The sequence below is a fragment of the Pseudorca crassidens genome, chromosome 4, assembly GCF_039906515.1.
Source record: "Pseudorca crassidens isolate mPseCra1 chromosome 4, mPseCra1.hap1, whole genome shotgun sequence".
In the NCBI taxonomy this organism is placed as follows: domain Eukaryota; kingdom Metazoa; phylum Chordata; class Mammalia; order Artiodactyla; family Delphinidae; genus Pseudorca; species Pseudorca crassidens.
In genome coordinates, this window is record NC_090299.1 from 107,781,131 (window position 1) to 107,802,788 (window position 21,658).

Below are 21,658 nucleotides of genomic sequence, written 5' to 3' on the forward strand. Positions count from 1 at the left end.
CCACTGAGTCTATTGCACAGCCCCACTGCATCACTCCCAGCAATTTTTTAAAAACTAAAGCTAGCCTCTCTGAAGAATGATTCTCAATAAAAAGCCAGAAGCTTGTCATGAGTGTGAGGGTCATTTCTTCAAGGAGCCCCACTGTACATCCTGAGTGAGTTTCTCACTTCACAGACCATTTTTATCCCCATATTTCTACGACTAGGTGAATGGCAGCCTCCCAGGAAGGCACTCCTATACCGTTAGTCTGTTGCACTGTGCACAGCTTGAAACACAACTAATAAATTGCCTGTAAGTTTTTCGCATTCCCTTTAAGCCTTAACTTTCTCAGGGTGTGCGTGGTGCCACTGAGCTGTCAAAACAGCTGTCCCTGGAAAGCCTCTCATTTTTCTCTTAGTTCCAGTTCTTAAAAAGTCACAAAGCAAAAAAAAATTACCCCCGTAAAATTATAATGGCCGACAGGAACATTCACGGCAGCCCCTCATCCAGGATCACAGCTGCCACAACTCACGCCCGCGCGTTGACCACCCACCTCCCCTCGCTGCGGGGTGCGGGCTCCCGGACCCCACCGACTCAGGCTGCTTCTGCCCTCCCCGCCCCCAGCTCTGCCCTTGCCAAGGTCACCAGTGACCTAGAAGCTGTAGAATCCAAGAGGCAACTTTCACCTGTATTTTTTCTGACCTCGTAGCAGCATGTAACATTTGATTTGTCCCTTCTATGAGAAAAACACTCTCATCAGTTGGGCTCCAAAACACCTCCCCTGTATCCGGTTTTCATTTCAGTCTCTGCTGTTTCTACTCCTCCGGTCTCTTAAACTATTGGCCCTTCTCTCTCCCAAACCCTTTGCTTTCTTCATTCAGCAACCCCGCTCTACTTCAGAGATTCAATTACTATCAATAGATCAATAACTCCCAAGTATTTTTCTTTGCCCAGATATCTTTGTCTAGAACCTAGACATCCAACAGCCTCCTTAGACATTCCATTTGCATGGTCTTTTGGCAAGTCAAATTTAAAACGTTCAGAACTGAATTCCTACTCATCCCTCCAAAGCCACCCTTCCTCCCCATGTCAATAAATGACCCCAGAGCCACTCAGTCACTCAAGGAGTCGGGGGTGAGCCCCTCTCTCCCGATATTCCTTTCTCCAGGCAATCACTCAATCCAGTCTAGCCCATATCCTACCTCAGCCCACCCGATCGTGCCTCTGCATCCCCTGGGCTCCTCCCACAGCCCCTCACTTGTCCCCTCCAATCAACTCGCCTCTCTCTCTACAAATCTGACCACATCCTACCCCACTTCACCCCCTCTTATGGATTCCCATCGCTTCTTAGGATGAAGGGAAAAACTCGGGTATGGCTTTCCCGGCTCAGCACCACCTGACCACTCCTACTTCCAACTCTCCTTTCCTTCCACTCCCTGCACGCTGCTCACCCCCTTCTCTCTGCCCCAGCCACGTTGGACTGCTTTGTGTCCCTCAGTCTGTCTGCTCTAATCCTCTTTTGTTCCAACCTTCCCTCAATGTGCTCCCACCATGCTTCCTCTCCTCTTCCATCCGGCCAACTCCTACATACTTCAGATCTCAACTGAGATAACTCTGCTTCCGCGAGACCCTCCCCAACCCCGGAGATGAGGTACATTATTTTTGCTGCCTGCTCCCTCAGTCCATGGTGTGTGCCCTTCCCTAATATTCCCCACACTTGGATTTGTTGATTTAACGCCCTCTTCTCCACTAGTCTGTGAAATTCATGAGTTCAGGGCACCAGTCTATCTCAATGTCCCCAGTGCCTAGCACAAAGCTTGGCACATAAATGATGGCCAGTAAACTTTTCATAATTAAATCGAATTGGATTTTTGAACCTCCCGGGGAGCAGGAGTGAAGTTTTTGTTTTCTCTGTTTCTGGTGCACACCTTACATCCATGGCTGTCTATATCCAGAAGGTGGTCTAGGACTGTCACCGGTCTCGTCTATCTTTACCTCTCTCGTGCCCACACACTGCTTCACGCATTATAGGTGCTTGGTAAATGTTCAGTGATTGAGTGACAGGAGCTAGCCTCTGCCCAGAGGCCACAGAGAAGAACCATGAAGCACAGGCTCGGAGTCAACAGCCCTTGGATCGGGTCCATTTATACCACTCATTTTCTTTAAGATTTTAGGCAATTACTAAACCTCTCTTAGGTTCATTTTCCTCAGCTGTAAAATGGGGATAATACTGCTACTCACCTAATTGGGATGTTGGGAAGATAAAATGAAATAATGTGTATAAAGCACAGTAATGAATGCTCGCTCATAACAGCAAGCATTCAATAAACAATAGCTATCACTACCATAACTAATATCATTAGACCAACTGTAAAAGCTAATTATGCCTCTAACGAACAAGGCATTATGAAATAAAGGACAGCCTGTATATGCCAAGAAACACTGTGACATCATTAAAAGTGCCTTTAAATAATATTAGTAACATGGGATAAATGCTTATGGGGTAATGTTAACAAACACATGCTAATTTAATAAATATACATGAAGCATTTAACATGTGCAAGTCACAGTCTTAACTTGAGGCTCTGATGAGTCAACAAGACAGCATGGTCACTGGCCTCAAGGAGCTCTATTCTGGTATGCACACGGTAACAACCGGCACATTCACTGAAGAAAGTAATATCCCGAACGAGATATTTACATATGGCCTCCCACACGGTATCATCTCAATTACATGAAAAGTGTATGGATAAGTAAATGATTGGAAGGAAATCCAACAAAATATAATAATGTATTTTAGGATTGTGAGTGATTTTTATATACTTCACTGTATTTATATGATATTTACCCAAACCTGTACTCATTTTTTAATATAAAACTATTATGTAGTTCTATGAATCTGCCTTTTGGGGGGAAGCCTAGACTGAACTTCTAAATTATTTATCTGGAATCCACTTTCTTTTCTATGGTGTCTTCTTCAGTTTTCATAATAACGTAGGAGGTAGGTCAGACGTGACTCCCTCAGCTTCCTGCTGTCTCCACACCTGCCTTTCTTCCCTGCAATGCCAAGAAGGCAACGTCACACAACCAGGTCAAAGGCTGCCTGATTTTCGTTCCTCCACTCGCCTCTGAGCCAAGTCCCTTCTTTGCCACCTTCCTTGTCTGCATCTATACCCTCTTCCTCATCCTGCTCTGGTCCCTCCCAGCCTTAACAACCTTCCTGGACCCTGTGGACCACCTCTAGCTCCCACCCTCTCTTTCTCCTCTCACTCAGCGCTAACAATTTTTAGGAGGCTCTAGACCCCTCCCTCCACTTCCTATTCAGTCTTAAAACACTGGCAAATTTGCTTCCACTCCACTGAAACTGCTCTTGCAAATATCACTCAGAATCTTCCTCATGTCAGGTACAATGGACATTTTGTATCCTTATTTTTAAAAGCCTCTTTGCTGACTTTTTGCTGCCAGGAATGCTGTCCCCCAGGCTGTTTGCCTGAAAAATTCCTAGTCTCTTTCACGTCTCAGCCTGAATGGCACGAGGCCAAAGATGTCTTCCCTACCTCTCCTCTTTGTAGCACAATAAAGACCCTCTTGTTATACACTGGAGCTCTCATGCATTGCCGGTGGAAACAAGTATATGTTTATTTCTTATAAACATATACTTAATATATGAGTATATATATGACCCAGAAATCTTAATATATGACCCAGCAATCTCACTCCTAAGCATTTATCCAAGAGAAATGAAAGCATGTGTCCACCCAAAGACCTGGACACAAATGTTTCTAGCAGCTTTATTTATAATTGCCAAAACCCAGAAACAATCCAAATGTCCCTCAACTGATGAATGGATAAACAAACTGGGGTACGTGCATACAATGGAATATTACTCAGCAATAAACATGACACGTGCAACAACATGGATAAATCTCAAAAGCACTTATGGTGAATAAAAGAGGCTAGACACAAAAGGCTACATATTCTACGATTCCCTTTACAGGACATTCTGGAAAAGGCAAAACTACAGGTTTAGAAATCGGATCAGGGATTGCCAGGGGCTCAGTATGGAGGAAAGAGGTTGACTACAAAAGGGCTTAAGGGAACATTTTAAGGGGATGGAAATATCCTATCTCTTCATTGGGGTGGTGGCTATGCGACGACGTGCAATTGTTAAAATTCATAAAATTGTACACCTAAAAGGGATAACTTTTACTGTGTGTAAATGCTATCTCGATAAACTCTGCTTTAAAAAAGAAACAAGTAAAAACTCAGGTCAGGCTCATCTATACAGGAAGCCTTCCATGACTCTATCCAACTCACAGACTGGGTTGAGCGACTTCCCTTTAGTTCCTATAGCACCCGGTGTCTATCTGTTTCCCCGTTGTGTCACATTATATTGAAACTATCTGCTTAAAATAAAATTAAATTGTTAAGTATAGTTTTATATGTCTAGCTCTCCTACTGGATGGGGAGCATGTTAAAGTCAGAAACCATATCATATTTGTCTTAATATCCATGCATCTTACCCTCTTACCCTCAAACTCTCACCCACTCCGTGACTAGCATATTGATCAACCAGTGATCAATGAAGTCTCTCCACCAATTCACTTAGCAGGAGATCCAGTGTGAAGTCTCCAGCTAAGTTCAGAATCTTTCCTCACAAGTCTGCCTCATCATATTCTCAGGTTTCTTTTCCTTCCAAGACAATATAACTAAATAATTCTTAATAAGATCTTAATGACTAGTGGTAAATTACCTTTTAAAATATATAATAAATTTTAGCATAGATTTTCAATATCTTTACTAACAATTATATACTAACAAATTACTTTTTAAGTAAGGAAACACGATGTTATATAATAAGAAATATGTATTTGATCTTCATTCCCGATTCCTGACACAGAGCTCTTAAAACCTCTGTCATTTCCTGAGGAGTGTCTGTTGTTATTTACAATAAGCGCCTCCCAACCATACCTGAGTTTATGCTAATGAGGTGATTCTTCATGGATCCCTATATGGCTTCAGGATGGGGGCTGGTTGCCAGATGAACCAACCATGTGGTTAGAGGGTTGGAACTTTTAGCCCAACTCCCCAACCTCTGGGGAGGGGAGAGGGGCTGGAGATTGACTTAACCACCAATGGACGATGATTTGATGATTCGTGCCTACATAATGAAACCTCCGTAAAAACCCTAAACAGGGTTCAGAGAGTTTTCGAGCTGGTGAACACATCCATGTGCTGGGAGGGTGGTGCATCCCAAACTCCAAAGGGATAGAAGCTCCCGAACTCGGGACACCTCTGGACCTCTCTCTGTGTACCTCTCCATCTGGCTGTTTATCTGTATCTTTATAATACCCTTTATAATAGACCAGTAATGGTAAGGAAAGTGTTTCCCTGAGTTTTATAAGCCATTATAGCAAATTACCAAATCTGAGATGGGGGTCATGGAAACCCCCAATTTTTAGCCAAGTTAGACAGAAGTCTGGGCAAACTGGGGACCTACGATTGGAATCTGAAGTGGGAAGCAGTCTCGTGCGACTGAGCCCTTAACCTATGGGGTCTGTGCTAACTCCAGGTAATTAGTGTCGGAATTAGTAAATTTTAGGGTACCTAGTTGGTATCTGCAGAGAACTGGAGAATTGCATGGTGTGGAAAAACCCATACATTTGGTGTCAGAAGAGCTGTGACTAAAAAACAGATCTATGACAGGAACGATGTTGTATTTGAACCTTTCTGATTCCTAATGACCAATTTCCAGAAAACCTATTATTTTATAGAGACTAGATGAAATTGGGAAGGGCAGACATGACCCAGCTACTTACATGGCTTCTCAGGTACCATGAGGATCCCTTTTGAGCTTGAATTATAGATCAAAACCAAACCTTTATTTTAACTGCTTTCTACTGCGAATCCCTCAATTAAAGAGTGGGGAAATATTTCAAGGGAGACATCATGAAAGAATGACATGCTGCTATTATTTCCAATCAGCCCACTAAGGAAGACTTCTTTTCACATATAAGTGTGCCTTTTCAAAGAACTACCAACTCATTCAAGGCTGTGTGATTTATCATGGTGGTTCCCCGCTAGTGGTCAGGCCCTTCCCAAGTAGCCTAGGAGGGAAGCAGGAGTTTCACAACAATTACTAAGAATTCACTTGTCTTCCATTTTATTCTCTTCCTGTAAGGGTGGGTCCGAGCAAACCCTGCCTCCCCCAGACTGTTCACTTCTTGGCCTGCTCGGCACACACCGTGCTCGGGGCAGTCAGACAGCATTCTGCAAAGGAGTCTGCTTGCCTGGTTTTGCCCAGTCTAAGCATCAGTGATGGAAGAAGAGACTATCCTGTCCAGATATTTTCCTGGGCAAAGGGCCAATAGCTTTTAACCCCATTCTGAAAGTTCCATCCTTGGAAAGTTCTTTTTTTAACTTTATAATAGGATATTTATGAAAATCAATGTGAACTAGCAAATATTTCAATATTAAAAAGAATTCTATGTTCAGAACTACAGAATAGATGAGAAGCCCCGTTTAGGATCTATTGTGGGGTGGGGAGTCCATCCCCTAGCCAATAAAGTGTGTGGTTCACCATAGGAATGCCTCCTTTCCCCCTGCCTATTAGCCCTATGATAGAACATCGTCTAACTTCGTATAACCACTTTTTTTTATTGTTTACAAAAATGATCGCATTTGATTTTCATTCCCAATATGGGATGTAGGAAGAATTTGTGTGTCTATTTCACAAATGAGGAACTGAGGCTCAAAAAATGTTGGACCAAGGAAACACAGCCACTTTCCACTTCCCTTCCATGAAGATTGACTCATTCTCTCTGTAATTTGACCTTATACTGACTCTCTGTCTTTTCCTGCGAAGACTTCCCTTCACTTTCTTTCGGGCAATACTAGCAGAGACTCCTCAGACCTTGATTTGTTTTTATCCCCTTTCCTTGCTCTGTAAATTAGACATCTAACTGCCTTGTACCTGGCAGGGACCATGCCAGGGCCATCCCAGACCCTGCCTCGGTGACTTCAAGGCTCCTGAATCCTCAGCATTTCGTACTTGGGTCCTTTTTATTTGCTTCTACCTAAACCCATGCTCCTTGAGCCTCGTCACTACCTTGCCAGTTCCCCTACAACACCTCACTATCTGTATCTTTCCTCACTCCAACATATCGAGCCACCTGATCCCTTTCACCCCAGCCCCAGAACATGATCCCAGAAGTCTCAGGATGCCTGTAAGAAGGGATGGGATTATTTGTAGAGAGATCCACTAGGTTATGGAAACCCTGCAGTAGAGCCCCTATTATTCTCTAAACCCCAACTCTTTCCACACAACAGCCCCTTTCCCACATACTGCCACCTACTTGAGTCTTTGGAACAACAATCGGATTAGATTAGTTAAGATCTGCCTTAAATATCGGTTGGTTATTCGACCGTCAGTGGTCCTTTCTACCTCCTAGAACTTATAATAAGCTGATATTCTGCAGTAAGAGACAAGCCAGATGACCTCTGAATCCTCGTCCATTAACAACCAGTTTAAATTCATTTTCTACTGTGAAATCTGGAAAAAGGAAAGAACACAGGCTGAGAATGAGACTTGCCGAAAATTAATGTTTGCAGATTTGTTGCTATTTTTGTCACAGAATTAGCATATATTGTGCCTCATCCAAATAGCTTTCTCCTTCCCCTCTCTGTCCTCTTCCAAAACTTCCAGCATCGGCTGGAATGTAGGACAGAATTTCCCACAACACACAGACAGCACCCATCTGTCACTAATTTCACAAAATGACAAACTGGAATGGCCCAAGAGCCAAAAATTCTATTTTCTTCTTTCTGATATCCTAGTTAGGTCAGGGGATTTTCTTTTCCTTCAGTATAAACCAAGCATTTTTTTTTTTTTTTTTTTTTTTTTTTTTTGCGGTACACGGGCCTCTCACTGTTGTGGCCTCTCCCATTGCGGAGCGCAGGCTCCGGATGCGCAGGCTCAGCGGCCATGGCTCACGGGCCCAGCCGCTCCGCGGCATGTGGGATCTTCCCGGACCGGGGCACGAACCCGTGTCCCCTGCATCGGCAGGCGGACTCTCAACCACTGCGCCACCAGGGAAGCCTAAACCAAGCGTTTAAAGCAGACTTGAGAAAGGAGAGAGCAGACCCGGAGTATCTCATTGTAATACTGCTGATGAGAATTTACAAGAAGCTGGACCACTCAGACCAGTCAAACTTCAATCAGCCCAGAAAGGTTAGCATGTTTTCGACATTGTGGAAACTACGGCATTTCCCCTGCAAAATATGAACGGCAAGACCCCATCTGAAACCTAGAGCATCCTTCTAAACTGGAACTGGTGTATTAAATGTGTCACCGCACTGCTGAGTCTTAGTATGGGATGGCAGTCAATGACCTTGTGTCTCAGGACATGGAATTGGGGATGGAAGCTGGTATCTCTGAAACAAAATGATTTCTGGGTTCTCTTGTTTTGAGTTCCCTAAAACATAGTGGTGTGGTTTTTCGTGCATCAGTAATTCCAAAACATCATGAGCGAGGGCCAGGTAGCATTTTCAAACGCTTCACATTTGACTGGACTATTCCTTTGAGGGGATGAATTCTGACGAAAGAGGCAGAATACAACTCAGGCAGCAGGTATACAGAATGGTCACTCCCCTGAGAAGAAGTATGATGTCCCCAAAGAGAGCAGTCCAGAAGGTATTTCATTTGAAATCAGAAATCCTGAGCTTTAATCCTGGGCTTTACTTGAAGTGCGCTGAGCCTTAGCTTCACCCACTTGCAAAAATGGGGGGGATGGGCAGAGCATTCCTTAGAGAAGGTGGCAACACAGGTGCTTGAGGAACACAATTAAGATGCAGCACTTGATAAAGAAGGACCCAATTAAAAGTTAAGGCAAGTTTCTCTTGACTTTAGGTGGCAAACTCACTAAATTTGGGCACCCCTGAGCTGGGGACTGGTGCACAGGTGGCTTATTTGGCATGTGATCTCAGGGAGCAAGAGAGAGGGATTGGGAGAGTCAGAAAAGGAGGGGAAGCCAATGCAAAGGTTCATTTCCAAGGTCTCTGCTGTGAGCGACTGGGGCTCAATTGCACCAGGATCCCTGAAAAGAGTACAGAATGCCTCCCAGAAGGGCTCACCTGAAAGATGGCAGAGCAATTTATCCATCACTCCAGTCCCCATTGGCTGAAGTTTAGCCCAGGGGCACTTACTCTAGCAAGATCCTGCTGCAGTTGGAGAGGATCTGGGTGGGATGAGGAGAAACCCAGGGTGAGAGCTCCAGGCGGGATTCTAGGTGCACGCGCGCACACACACACACAAACACACACACACCGTCCAGTGATGTGCGCTCCGTGGAACCAGCTTCCACAGCTGAGGCTAAGATCAGTGGGGTCTGAGGGGCTTCAATGGGGGCACCAGAGTGCTTCCTACCCCAACCTGAGGCTCTCTAACAGCTTGTTCATCCAATCCTCAGGGGTGGTAAACAACACCTGAGCATCACTTCCCTTATTAGAAATCATAATGCCTGGATGACCTTGAAGAATCACATGGCTTCACGTGCAGGCCTTTGCACACACTGCTGCTGATGTTTAGAACACTCTCCCTGCCCGTTCTTCCCCACTCTACCTTGCTATCTGGACTCAGCTTAAAAATGATGTGTTCCAGGAAGCTTTCCTGGACCCCTAAGGGAGATCGGTTGCCCAAGCTATGCGCACCCAAGGAACACTGTATGGCTCGTTTGTGCTATTTATCACATTTTATACACATATATATATTTTTTTAAATATGCGTTTCTCTAATCACGTGCACACATGCGCGCGCGCACACACACACCATTCAATCTATCAGCGCTACGAGGTCAAGAAACTTGCTCTTACAGACTCACAGATATAGAGAACAAACTAGTAGTTACCCCTGGGGAGAGGGAAGGGGGAGGGGCAATATAGGGAAAGGGGAATAAGAGGTACAAACTATTAGGTATAAAATAAGCTACAGGGATATATTGTACAACATGGGGAATATAGCCAATATTTTACAACTATAAATGGAATATAACCTTTAAAAATTGTGGATCACGGGCTTCCCTGGTGGCGCAGTGGTTGAGAGTCCGCCTGCCGATGCAGGGGACGCGGGTTCGTGACCCGGTCCGGGAAGATCCCACATGCCGCGGAGCGGCTGGGCCCGTGAGCCATGGCCGCTGAGTCTACACGTCCGGAGCCTGTGCTCCGCAACGGGAGAGGCCGCAACAGTGAGAGGCCCGCATACCGCAAAAAAAATAAATAAAAATTGTGGATCACTATTTGTACACCTGTAACATATAATATTGTACAGCAACTATACTTCAATAAAAAATAAGTAAAATTTTTTTTAAAAAAGAAACTTATTCTTACTCTAACAGATTATTCCCCAAACCTAGTACAGTGCCCAGCACAAAAGTTAATGAATGTATCTTGTTAAATAGACTAATGAAGGAACAAATGAATGGATGAGGAAGGCAAAAGCATCTGTTGTCACTCAAATCTGCCTGAAAGTCTACTTTGCTCAAGAGGTCCTACTCCCTTCTCGCTGCTGTGTTGCCTTCAAAGTGATTATTCCAGAACTTTCTCTCCAGGATCTCTTGCCTGGGCCTTTCTGGGAAGAAAAATGTGCCAGTCAATTGCTACAGAGTTTTCCCCAAGTTTTCCATCCTCTGCTGGGCATGCCCCAGTGGCTATTTTGTTTGTTTGTTTTGAGTGGAGCACACCCAGGGGTAAGCGGCACTGTTAGTTTAATCCTGGTCTTTTGGTTTCCTTCCTGAGCTACTCACAATAACCCTTTCTTGTTCTAAAGGCAGAGATGGTCTCTGTCACTGCCAAACTGCCTACGTTCTCCTTACCTTTCTTTCCTCTAGTCCTTGTCACTCTAAAAGGATGACAACCCTGCCCCAGAGCAGAGACCAGAGGAGGCCAGTGGAAACCCTCTGTAAACAGAAAGCCAAGAATCCTCTTCCCACCCAAAGAAGCCAAGAAAAATGTCTTCTGGGGTGCAATCAGAGTCACAGCCCCTCTGACTCAACTCCCAGGTGACCTAATAATAGCAAGAAGAGGCTAGAACACCCCAGGAGTCAGGAAGTTTCCGCATGAGTGCAGGGAGGGAGATCACTGCAGTATCAGAACACAGCAGATGACAGGCCACTGTGCCCCAAGAAATGGGCAGAAGATGACAAAGGGGGATCCCAGAGCAGGTTCTGAAGGGCACCAAGTCTGCACAGGTCAGTGGATCTGAGTTCAGGTGCACAACTGGGACCTTGGTGGCGGGCAACATAAGTCCCAACCCTGGCATCACAGACACGTGGCAGGGGTCTGCTTGCCACTGAGAGTTCATCACACCTCGCTGTTTCTGGTCTTCTCGGTTCCTGCCATCTCTTCTGCCGGGAAGGCTCTACCCCACTGTCTACTCTGCTCCTCTCACCCTGTCCCTGTGCTTGGCTAAATTTGCTTATCTTTGCCCCTCTTCCAGGAAGCCCTCTCTGAACCCCACAGACTGTGCTCCCTGCCCCTGCACTCACCACATCGCCTGCCTCTCTGCTACCCTGCCAGGACCCAGAGGAGCGAGGCATCTGATTTATCTTTATATCCCCAGGGCCGAAGGCAGTGCCTTGCCTAAAGTAGGCCCCTCAATAAACACCGAATAAATGACTTGAATGAATGAATTCACTGACAAGAATTGTTTGGGACGAGATCTTCAAGAAGAGGCAGAAGCTATTTATCAGAAAAGGCACAAAACCAGAGCTAGACCATCGATAGACATATGAGACTGAGTGCCAGAGTCCTGGGCAATTACTCCTTAAAATGCTGCTACCGGAAGTCAAGGTTTGTCTAAGGTTTTGAGATGAAATTGAGTTTATGAATGTTCCACAGCCTCAAGGCTGGGTAGCAGAGACAGAAGCCAGGCAAACTGACAGTATTCGCAATGGGCTGATTCTTTTACTCCCCTGGCTTGGCAAGGGTTGGGGAAAACTTGGAAGTGTCAGATGGATGGGAGGAAAGTGAAGCAGCATTTGTTATTGGGGTGGGATCAGTTCAAATATCATTGATCTGATGAAATCTCTCCAACCTAATTTTTTTCCTTCCTCACTCAATGTGCTCCAGGCCCCTAGGCCTTCTCTCAGTTTGTGGAATATGCCAAGTTGTTTCCTGCCTCAGGACCTTTGGACATGCTATTTTCTCTGTCCTGAGTATTCTTCTACTCACACTTTGAAAGATAAACTCCTTCTTCTCTGTAGGTTTTAGCTTAAATGTTAATCTTCAGCGAAGCTTTCCTTGTCCACCTTGTTACAAGTGGGTGTCCCCATCACAGCCTATTTTAGTCTGTTTGGCCTGCTATAACAAAGTGCCATAGACTGGGTGCCTTACAAACAACAGAAATTTTTTTCTCGCAGTTCTGGAGGCTGGGAAGTCCAAGATCAAGGTGCCAGCTTTGGCATCTAATGAAAACCCACTTCCTGGCTCTTAGATGGCTGTCTTCTGGCTGTGCCCTCACATGTTGGGAGGGGTGAGTGAGCTCACCAGGGTCTCTTTTATAAGGGCACTAACGCCATTTGTGAGAGCTCTGCCCTCATGGCCTAACCACCTGCCAAAGGCCCCATTCCAAATACCATTACCATTACATTGGCGATTAGGTTTCAACACATGAGTTTATTATTAAAGTTTATAAACTCAACACGAGTTTATTATTAAATTCATTAATTTAATGAATTCATTAAATTAATTTCAAATTCATTAATTTCAATTGAAATTCATTAATTTCGATCTCTTCTTCATTTTTGCTCTCATCATAATATTTATACAGTTTGCAATTACTTCATTTATTTTCTATTTACTAGTGGTGTTGGAGGGAACTTCCATATGGTAACGTAATTTTCTGAGGTCAGGGATCCCTCCTAGATCAGAGATGTTTCTTGTTTCATCTTTAACACCTAACCTGTCACCTGGCACCTAGTAAGAGGTCATTGTTGTCAGTCCCATTGCTGCTGAGTTTATTATTATTGTCAAAATAATTTCTTCAGCACATATAAAACTGAACTGATTCAAGTTATGAGCTTAGGTATGAGCTTCTTTATTTTTCCATATAGTTTGTGTATCTTGTATCAGAAGCGTTTCTGAATGCTTGCAGGACCATGTCAGCACTCAGCAATGTATATTAAAAGATGCCATGTACGTCTGAGTTAGCCTTGTGAATAAATCCCTCCTAATAAAAGAAAATGAGCTTTTATGATTAAGGGGTTTAGAAATAATCGAGAGGGTTAAAAATAAAACTAGCGGAGGCAGAGCAGACCAAAGAATAGCTACTGGCAAGCCTTCCAAAATGATGTCCCAGATTACGATTTCATAAGAAAAAATAAAATAATTGCTTGCCAAGCCATATAAAAAGGACGAATTCTGGGAAAACTTAGAAACTAAACATTGATAGGCCTAGAGAGTCTAGCTCCTCTCAATAGCGTAAAACTTTTCCATTTTTCCTGGCCATCCTGAATCTGATTTTCCATCATCGTGGTGACACGGTAGCATCAGTGGTCTGGTCTTCATTACCCAAACCAGGACTGCTAAGTTTAAAAAAAAAAAAAAAGTTGCCCTAAGGAAACAAAATGAACTCTTCTAGCTTGCAAATACTCAGTGGAGTCCCTGCTCAGAACCTAGGCAATTCCAACCTTAGCCTGTTTATTTGTCTTTTCGTTGTTTCATGTTTGTCTCATCACAGCAGTCAAATCATGTCCCAACTCCTTTAAGCTAGATTTCAAAACGAATGAGTTAGAAACAAAATGTTCCTTCCTACCTAGAATGCTAGCAGCTTTGTCTTCATCTCCAGAAGGCTTAAAAATGAACAGCACTTTCAAAGTCAGAGAACAAACCTTCCTACTCATCCCTGTATTCAGCCCACTCCCACCCAACCTACAAGGTTGAGTCCAGGCCTTGACATCCATAAGTCTGCTATTGGTCCAGCCCACAGTAATGATCATCCTGAACTCTCCTGGCTGAGCCCATGTGGCTCAGAATTTACTATTCTCTCATTGTATAAGGTAAAGGAGGAACAAAGTGGGAGGTAGTGGGAGAAGCTGGAGAGAAGAGCCAGTAAATTATGCCAAGGACTGTATTTAGCACATTTCACGGCACTCTCGTTTAACCTTGTCACAGCCCTCAGGTAAGAATTATCCTTCACCTTTTTCCAGATGAGAAGACTGAGGCTCATGAGAGGCTAAGAAACTTGTCCACAGCTCAGAGTCAGGAAAACAAAAAGTCAGGATTTGAACCCAAGTTTCTGACGACACAGTCCCTGCTCTTTCCTCTACGTTATGGAATCAGTTTCAGTTCCTCTTCCACTTCACACCCAAGCACAGGTCATACAAGGAATGAGCCCAGGAAGATGAAGGATATGGAAACCATGGCATGTTTCAAGAATAAATGTATCAGGGATCTATTAGGTGTAAAGCAGAGCACTCAGAGCTTTGGAGAAGGGAAAGGAGAGCGTACATTATGGCAGGAGAAAGAGCTCATCACCCAGCATGGGGCGGGTGTGTGGTAGAGATGCCCCTGCTAGAGCAAATGCCACATGGAGGTGTGATATCCAGAACAAAGAAGATAATTAAGCCTCTGCAGACTCTCTATTGATCAAACCACATCTGTAGTGCTGGCTGTAGTTCTAGTCACTGGGGAATGTGTGCTGTGGAATCCACAAGAGGAGCATAGGATATTCAGTCAGGAAAAGGGAACGCTTTAAGGAATCATGGTTAAATCACCGAATACTTAAAGGACTATCTTTTACGAACAAGATACTTGAAAAGTTACTGTGCAACTCTAGAAAGCAAAGCCAAAACCAAAGAAGCAATGCTACAGGAAATCTCATTTCTGCTTTTGCAGTGTGGAAGAACTTTGACAGTTCAAACCATCCAAAAATGGTAGAAACCACCTCTGGACATTAGCAATTCCCATTGTTGATAGGTTCACACAGCCTGGAAGACCATTTATCAAGTATATGGTAGAGGAGATTTGTGGATGAGGCATTAAGGGCAGGCTAAAGACTTCCAAGATCTCATTCAACTCTGATTCTATGACTCTAACTGCATGTAATAGAGTTTTCTCTCATTGCAAGGAAATCTGTATTGGTTTCCTATTTGCCGTAACAAATTACCACAAACTTAGTGGCTTAAAACAATACAAATTTATTATCTTACCATTCTGTAGATTAGAAGTCTGACCCGGGTCTTATGGGGTGAAAATCAAGGTTTCAGCAGGACTGCCTTCCTTTCTGTAGACTCTAGGGAGAACCCATTTCCTTGCCTTTGTCAGCTTCTGGGCTCATGGCCTCCTTCCTCCAACTTCAGAGCTGCAAAGGCAGGCCAAGTGTCTCATATCACATCACTCCAACCTCCTAGTCTGCCTCTCCTCCATTCTTAAGGACCTTTGTGATCACATTGGTCCCAGCCAGATGATCCAGGATAGTGTCTCTATGTAAAGGTCTTGATTAGCAATTAGAATTCCATTTGTAACCTTAATTCCCCTTTTCTATGTAACATAACATATTCAGAGATCCCAGGGATTAGGACATGAATGACCTGGAGTCGGGGGAGGAAGAGGGCATTATTCTGACCATCCCAGTGACGTTCTGACAAATACCACCAGTACATCCCACAAGTTCAAGCTGGTGTGTGACTTTGCCTTCTCTAACGATCACAGGGGAGAGGATAAGGAATTGGCAAGAGGATATCAGGCCTCCAAGAGTTACTTGAGACTCGGTCTCTAACCCAAACCAACCAAATAAAATGGCAGAAAGTATTTTCCTGTTGGGTAGATTTAACCTCTTGATATGCACTACTAAACGACCCAAGTGAACAGTAACCCCCAAACCTACCTTGGGACCTAAGGCTTAGATAACTAGACAAAGAAAATCACCTAAATGTTTTTAATTAAAATGCAGCTCTCCTCTCTTTCCTTTTGTCGCCACCATATACTAGAAACTAGATGCTGCTTCCTTGTATACTTCCTCCCCCATAGCAGACACTATACTCCTTCACCCTTTGCCACACCTGTACCAGGCTTCAGAAGTCTTCTCCAGCCTGTGCCTCAGGGAGGCACTAGCAAAGATCAGAGTTGGCAAATGACAGAAAAACCTATCTGCCATCTCTTCGGGAAAGGCTCTCTGTTCCATGAGTTGGGGTTTAGTAGTGTTGTTGTTACTGCTTTAGAAATGACTATGTACAAGGCAATGGACTAGAAATCTTGCGTTTAGAAACAAAATGTACAATTCATAATCTTAGCTGGCTATGGAATACAATATATAGCATTTATTCCTATTTTGCTTCTTATGAATAGAATTTCTGATCTCACTTCACACTTGCCTGTATTTACCTGGAGTTTTATCATTATACTACCTTAGAATCTCCATCACTTGAATCACAATGGAATTCCTGAATTGTTATTTCTTTTTCATAGGCATATTCATTGTGGAGTGTTTTTCTAAGAGTCCTTTTGGTCACCAGAAATGATCTATCAATCAGGACTCTTTCCATAGCAGTTGATAGGAAACTCTTTTGCAACTAGTTGAAGCAAAAAAAGGGGGATTTATTGGCTAACATCCTGAAAAATCCAGGGGTAAATCTGGCTTTGGCCCTTTCCAGAATCCTCAAATGATGCTGTTGGACTGTCTCACCCTCATCACCACCTCCCCTCTCTCTCCTGGTTGACTTTATTCTCCTGTATGCCTTGCAGGGACAAGATGGCTCCCAGCAGCTCTAGGCTTACCTCTCATCCTCCCAGAAACCCCAGTAGAAAAGAAAATGCTTCTTCTCTATATCTCCTTCCAAAAGTCCTGAACTGAATTTAATTTTAGTGGCTTATCATTGACCTAGCTCAAGTCGTGTGCTCACCTGTGAACCAATGATTATAACAAAAGAAATTCAAACCTCTGATTAGCCAGCCCTCAGCACCTGCCAACTCCTAGAGTAGGGATTGCATTCAGTGCCATGTGAACCACATGAAATAAAAGGAAGGAAGAAATGGATTCCCCAAGGAAAATTGGGATTCTGTTACCGGGAGGGAAAACAGATCCTGGGTAGGGAGGAAATATGAGGCAATCACTATACTTGGGTGACACTCAAGTCAGATTATTAGCTGTTTTCTGATTCAGTATTAGCTGAAAGCAGGACAGGGGAAATAATGTCATCATTTGAACAGAGGAGAGTGTTCAAAGTTTCAACTACAGTCCAAGGAAGTGGGACTTAGAGGGGACACCACAGCATAGGGGCCGTGGGCAATTTGCATGACATTTTAGGATGAAAGTCCAGAAGATACTCAACAGCCACTGATAGGGAAGCACTCACCAAATTCACAAGCTTCATTCATTTTGCCTAACCCTGAAATAACTTCTGAATTAAGAAAATAGAAAATAAAATAAGAAGACAAAAGGAGCTTGGGTGAGGCAACCTGGCTTTGAGCCCCACTTCTTACCAGTGGTATGGTCTTGAGCATGTCACTTAACCTCTGAAAGCCTCAGCTCTACCTTCTGTAAAATGGGATTGATAATAATTCCTACCTCACAGAGAATTAAATGTGATCATATGTGTAAGGATCATTTCTTAAGACGCTACAACAAACCCTCCCACCCGCGTGGCTGTTGCAATGAGACTGCTGCTCCTTTCTTCTATTTACTATCCCTTCGAACCTGGGCTGGCCCTGGGAATTGCTCTGTCCAGTAGAATGAGACAGAGTGATGTGTGGCTTCCAAGCTTAACCTACGAGAGACCTTGTAGCATCCGTATTTGCACTTCTGGAAAATCTCTTGGAAGCCAGCCACCAAGCCATAAAGAAGCTCGGGCTAGACTACAGAATAAGGAGAAGTCACTTAAGAGAAAGACTCTGGAGAGTGGGAGGCCATGTTGAATGTTCCAAGCCCAGGTGAGCTCCCAGACGAATGCAGCCGCACAAATATCCTCAAGCTGCACCACCTGGAGCAGAAGTACAGCCCAGCTGAGCCCAATCAACCCAGAGAATCATGAGAAAAATACAGCATTGTTGTTTTCATTTACTAAGTTTTGCGGTAGCTTATAACACAGAATTGGTAACTGAGACAACATGTAGACAGGGTGTTTCTGTGGTTCTTGCTGTCTTTTCCTCAAGAGGAATGTAATTTGCACTTCAGGCAGAACAATGCCTCATTTGTGGGGCTGCCTCCTGTTTTGCAGGACATTCCGCATCACTGGTCCTTACCTGCTAAATCTCAGTTGTGCTCTCCAGTCACTGAGAGAATTAAAGACATCATCCCCCAGACCCAAACACCCCCTGCTATGAGTCAAATCCAAGAGCAGCACTTACTTCTGGGAGAGTGAGGACTTCCGAGGTTAGCCTCACTAAACACAAGGCAGGAACCGTATTCTTCCTGTGTGTCCTGATCCTCATTGAGTTGAAATGTCTTCCCTGGCATTTCATGCTGCCTTCAAAGAAACGGGCTGGGGCTTCCCTGGTGGCGCAGTGATTGAGAGTCCGCCTGCCGATGCAGGGGGCGCGGGTTCGTGCCCCGCTCCGGGAAGATACCACATGCCGCGGAGCGGCTGGGCCCGTGAGCCATGGCCGCTGAGCCTGCGCGTCCGGAGCCTGTGCTCTGCAACGGGAGAGGCCACAACAGTGAGAGGCCCGCGTACCGCAAAAAAAAAAAAAAAAAGAAAGAAAAGAAACGGGCTGCATTAGGCCATACCAAAAGTGAGCTTACAATGCCTATAAAATTATATGATACTATTTGATGTAAATAATGCAACCAGATGTGATAAATCTGCATACTCTGTCTTTGAAGGGGCTCCAAAGAAAACTCATCTACAACCAAGCACAGTTAATATAGGAATCATCAGCATTCTTTCTCTAATTTGTCCTATTTATGTAGCACTTTGGGGATCTGGAGAAAATAAGTAAATGAACATTATTCTGGCTCCATTATCATCCTTGTCTTTTTCTCTTGATGAATCTCTGTAATAGAAACTCCTAATTTGACAGATTGACAACACAGGTGGGGTACTGTAGAGATGAAACTTCTCTAAGATAAATATCACTTTCCAGGAGGCAGAAGAGTTCAGAAGTGACCTCCTGAAAGAGAGCTGCCATTAGCCATGAATATCTGTTCTTTGTAAACACCAGGGTAGATCAAACATTTATCTGTTAATTTCACCACAGTTGGATTCTAGAGCTTATATTTTCTTTGCCAGAGAGCTTCAACTTTCCCAGGGCAGCTTCAAAGACAAGGTTCCATTCAGTCTGAAGTGTCAATACTCCTGTCTTAATAAGATTTAAAATATTCCTTCTACCCCATCCTTTCACCCACACCGATTCCCCCTTTCATATTTCCACTAGTTTATAATCTCATATTCCTGCTGAGGTATCCATTGAAGTGAGAATGGTAATTTATTTAAGCATATCTCTGTCAATTTAGCTCTGAACAAAAGGTGCTAGTGTGCTAGACTGGCACACACCATCCAAAGAGGACACTGGATGCCAAGTCAGAATTTGGAAGGAAGCTTCCTAAAATAACAAAACTATACGTTAAGTCCTTGTAGTTTACTTACACAAGATGATACAATTTCCCCAGGGATCTTAGGGAAATGGAAGAAAGAAGTAATTAAATTATTAGAAAAAACATAAGGTATTATATAAGACTATGATGTCCTCTGTTTCTTGTATAGCTATCTGTACATGGTACTACATGTACAAGCTGTACAAGTGGAAGAGGCAAAATGTGGGAGTTCTCAGCTTTGAAAGCTAACTGCTAAATTAAGGAAAAAGAGAAAGAGCGAGAGACGGAGAAGAAAACCTAAATACCTGATCTGCTAAAATTTAAACTGAAAATATATTCCTTAGAAAAAATGGATATCCCAGAATTCAAGCAGGTAACAATATGCTACTTTTTATCCTGGTCTATTTTAGAAAAATCTGCTCCTCGGTAAATGAACAAAATGTTTATATTTCAAGTATATTTTTAATAGATAACATTTCAAGTCCATACAACATTTGTTTTAATAGAATTTGATATTTTAAAAATAAGAAAAGAACATTTTTCACTTTACAAAAAGGTTCACAACCAGGTTTCATTATGTACTACGACCCTTTGGGAATTCTAATATGATTACACTTATCGAAAGTTAATGCCGGGCTTCCCTGGTGGCGCAGTGGTTGAGAGTCCGCCTGCCGATGCAGGGGACACGGGTTTGTGCCCCGGTCCGGGAAGATCCCACATGCCGCGGAGTGGCTGCGCCCGTGAGCCATGGCCGCTGAGCCTGCGCGTCCGGAGCCTCTGCTCCGCAACGGGAGAGGCCACAACAGTGAGAGGCCCGCGTACCGCAAAAAAAAAACAAAAAAACCCACAACTCTTTTTCCTAGTGCCAAGCAAAGAAATACCAAAGGACAGACATTTACTTAATTAGGGAATGTGATGCCATCAGCCAATCCAGTGAACTGGACATTTCGAACTTCAAAATAAAGGACCTGAAACATCTTACAGCCAATAATATTTACCTGTTGGAACTTCAGATAAACGTATAGGCAGTGATCCTTCTTTTTTTAAAAAATTGAACTTTTCTGTCCACTGTGGAATATAAAGAGCATCAGGGCAGTTATGCAGCCTAGATGGAATAAATATAGATCTACTAGCCAACCAATAGGAGGGAAAGAGGTCAACTTATATTAATTAATCACAGACCTTAGATCTGCCCATGTTTCCACAGCTACAAACTGTGGAGAGAGACAGAAGTCCAAGTCTATCCTAGTCTGAAGCCGAGCTCTCTCAACACAGCCACACTTCCTCCCCATTTTCTTCTAGCAGTTTTCATCTGAATCATGAACATAAGTAAATGTGCTTTACGGCTAAATCCTGGTGGGATTTTTGTTGTGTTGTCTTTTTGTTGTGTTTTGTTTTTGTTTTTGTTTTATCGGAGTATAATTGCTTTACAATGTTGTGTTAGTTCCTGCTATACAATGAGGTGAATCAGCTGTATGTATACCTATATCCCCTCCCTCTTGGACCTCCCTCCCAGCCCCCCCATCCCACCCATCTAGGTCATCACAGGGCACCAAGCTGAGCATCCTGTGCTTTATAGCATGTTCCCGCTAGCTATCTATTTTACACATAGTGATCTCCCAATTCGTCCCCCCCCTTCCCCCCCACCCCGTGTCCACGTGTCCGTCCTCTACGTCTACATCTCTATTCCTGCCCTGCAAATAGGTTCATCTGTACCATTTTTCTAGATTCCACATATATGCATTAACATATATTTGTTTTTCTCTTTCTGGCTTACTTCACTGTCTATGACACACTCTAGGTCCATCCACATCTCTACAAATGACCCAATTTCATTCCTTTTTATGGCTGAGTAATATTGCATTGAATATATGTACCACATCTTCTTTATCCATTCAGCAGTCGATGGAATTTAGGTTGTTTCCATGTCCTGGCTATTGTAAATAGTGCTGCAATGAACATTGAGGTTTGTTGTTTTGTTTTGAGGGAGGTGCTAATGTAATTAGCTTCCACCATGCTCATTTCTGTTTCTCCTGATCATGAAATATGCTATATTTTTTATTAAAATACAAAGAAAGGGGGAAAGGAAAGACCATCAGAGAAGCTGAAAGAAATTTAAGCAAACATGAAGAAAGAAGTGAAGGATAAAGGGAA

The 21,658-nt window shown here is 43.6% G+C and overlaps 1 long non-coding RNA gene across 1 annotated transcript in view; it reads right to left on the bottom strand.

Annotated features, from left to right (window-relative positions):
* The window catches only part of LOC137223811 (uncharacterized), a 201,245-nt gene extending 182,420 nt beyond the window's left edge, over positions 1-18,825 (bottom strand). Inside the window, exon 1 of the long non-coding RNA XR_010943074.1 lies at positions 18,319-18,825. This is a non-coding gene — a long non-coding RNA (uncharacterized lncRNA). The remainder of the gene's footprint in view (positions 1-18,318) is intronic.
* Positions 18,826-21,658: the final 2,833 nt, after the last annotated feature.